The sequence below is a fragment of the Ipomoea nil genome, unplaced genomic scaffold, assembly GCF_001879475.1.
Source record: "Ipomoea nil cultivar Tokyo-kokei standard unplaced genomic scaffold, Asagao_1.1 scaffold1155, whole genome shotgun sequence".
Taxonomy (NCBI): Eukaryota; Viridiplantae; Streptophyta; class Magnoliopsida; order Solanales; family Convolvulaceae; genus Ipomoea; species Ipomoea nil.
In genome coordinates, this window is record NW_017617583.1 from 1,448 (window position 1) to 3,308 (window position 1,861).

General features: G+C 31.4%; 2 non-coding genes across 2 annotated transcripts; both read left to right on the forward strand.

Annotated features, from left to right (window-relative positions):
* Positions 1-586: 586 nt before the first annotated feature.
* TRNAV-CAC lies at positions 587-660 on the forward strand. The gene has a single exon. It is a non-coding gene; the product is annotated as a tRNA-Val (tRNA).
* A 523-nt stretch (positions 661-1,183) lies between these two features.
* On the forward strand, positions 1,184-1,256 carry TRNAV-CAC. The gene has a single exon. It is a non-coding gene; the product is annotated as a tRNA-Val (tRNA).
* Positions 1,257-1,861: the final 605 nt, after the last annotated feature.

Sequence of the window (1,861 nt, forward strand, 5' to 3'; positions counted from 1 at the left end):
AGTAGAAAATGTAGCTTGTCTGGTGGTGTAGTTGGTTATCACACTAGTCTCATAGACTAGAGGTCCCCAATTCAAACCTGGGCTCAGACATGTAAATTTGCTTCTAAGCTCTTTTTTTTTTTACAAGGAAATTAGTGTTTGTTGACAACTTTTTAAAACACATTTAATTACTTCTCGAATTAAAAATCTCATTCCATCATTAAAACGACCGGATTTAATTAAATTAAAAATGTAGTTGTCTGGGTGGTGTTGTTGGTTATCACGCAAATCTAACACATTAGTGGTCCCTAGTGCAAACCTGGGCTCAAACATGTTATTTTGCTTTCCACTGTGTTTTTACCAGGAGATGTTTTGAAATTATATTGGTAAGTATTTTCCTTTCTTAATTATACTTTGATAGATTTTAGTGTATGTTTCGTACATCAGTTTACACATTAGAAATGAGAATAAAAATCATAGTTAGTGTTTGGTTGACAACTTTATAAAACAAAGTATGGATTTGATTACCCTATTATTAAAAATCATATTCCCTATTATAAACGGTAACATTCGATTAGATTTCTAATAAGAAAGTAGAAAGTAACTTGTCTGGGTGGTGTAGTTGGTTATCACACTAGTCTCACAGACTAGAGGTCCCCAATTCAAACCTGGGCTCAGACATGTAAATTTGCTTCTAAGCTCTTTTTTTTTTTTTTACAAGGAAATTAGTGTTTGGTTGACAACTTTTAAAACATAACTATGGATTTAATTACTTCTCGAATTAAAAACATTCCATCATTAAAAATCGTATCATTTAATTTAGTAGTAAAAAGAAAATAAAAAATGTAGTTGTCTGGTGGTGTTGTTGGTTATCACGCAAATCTAACACATTAGTGGTCCCTAGTGCAAACCTGGGCTCAAACATGTTATTTGCTTTCCACCTGTGTTTTTACCAGGAGATGTTTTGAAATTATATTGGTAAGTATTTTCCTTTCTTAATTATACTTTGATAGATTTTAGTGTATGTTTCGTACATCAGTTTACACATTAGAAATGAGAATAAAAATCATAGTTAGTGTTTGGTTGACAACTTTATAAAACACAAGTATGGATTTGATTACCCTATTATTAAAAATCACATTCCCTATTTATAAACGGTAACATTCCGATTAGATTAGTAATAAGAAAGTAGAAAATGTAACTTGTCTGGGTGGTGTAGTTGGTTATCACGCTAGTCTCACACACTAGAGGTCCCAGTTCAAACCTGGGCTCAGACATGTTAATTTACTTCTAAGCTCTTTGTTTTTTTACAAGGAAATTAGTGTTTGTTGACAACTTTTTAAAACACACTCTGGATTTAATTACTTCTCGAATTAAAAATCGTATCATTCTAATTTAGTTAGTAAAAAGAAAATAAAAAATGTAGTTGTCTGGGTGGTGTAGTTGGTTATCACGCAAATCTAACACATTAGTGGTCCTAGTGCAAACCTGGGCTCAAACATGTTATTTTGCTTTCCACCTGTGTTTTTACCAGGAGATGTTTTGAAATTATATTGTAAGTATTTTCCTTTCTTAATTATACTTTGATAGATTTTAGTGTATGTTTCGTACATGAGTTTACACATTAGAAATGAGAATAAAAATCATAGTTAGTGTTGGTTGACAACTTTATAAAACACAAGTATGGATTTGATTACCCCTACAATTAAAAATCATATTCCTATTATAAACGGTAACATTCGATTAGATTTCTAATAAGAAAGTAGAAATGTAACTTGTCTGGTGGTGTAGTTGGTTATCACACTAGTCTTATAGACTGGAGGTCCCAATTTCAAACTTGGGCTCAGACATGTAAATTTGCTTCTAAGCTCTTTGTTTTTTT